An 827-nucleotide genomic window follows, 5' to 3' on the forward strand; every position below is an offset into this window, starting at 1 on the left:
AAATGTGTGACAATTATTGAATATGTACAAATTATGGAGCATGGTATCTCTAACAGATAAGCATTGGACTGTAAATCACAAGGTTGGTGGTTTAAACTCACTAGCACTCTATGGGAAAAAAGATGAGATTTTACTCCCTCAAAACTTTACAGGCTTTGAAACACTCTACTGGGTCACTGCGAGTCAGAACTAATTTGATGACACTTATCATGTAGAAACCGAGGAGGAGAACAGAGAGGCATATTACAAAAAATGATTGCAATTCAGAATGATAAGCATCATCATATTGATGTGTAATAGATAATGTAAAAAAATAAAAATAATTTCAGTTCATGGTGAGAAATTCTACAAAAGAAAATGGAAGGAATACACAGAGTCATTGTACTAAAAAGAAATGGTCAATGTTCAACCATTTCAAGAGCATGTGGGCAAGAGAAAATGAAACTAAAAGAAGCTCAAGTCACACTGTTGGCATTGACAAAGAACAAGGCTCCTGGAATTCATGAAATACAAATAGAAATCTTTCAACAAACTGGTGCAGCATTGGAGGCGGACAATATCACTAATATTACATAAAAGTAAAACTTTGCTAAAGATCATTCAAATATGGCTGCAACAGTGCATTGATGGGGAACTACAAGATGATCCATCAGGCCAGATTCGAAAGAGGACATGGAATGAGGGATATCATTGCTGATGTCAGATGATTCCTGGCTGAAAGCAGAGAATACTAGAACGATATTTATATATGCTTTACTGACCACACAAAGACTTTCAATTGTGTGGTTCATGACAAGCTATTGACAACATTGCAGAGAATGAGTATT

Source organism: Chrysochloris asiatica, unplaced genomic scaffold, assembly GCF_000296735.1.
Source record: "Chrysochloris asiatica unplaced genomic scaffold, ChrAsi1.0 scaffold00493, whole genome shotgun sequence".
Classification (NCBI taxonomy): domain Eukaryota; kingdom Metazoa; phylum Chordata; class Mammalia; order Afrosoricida; family Chrysochloridae; genus Chrysochloris; species Chrysochloris asiatica.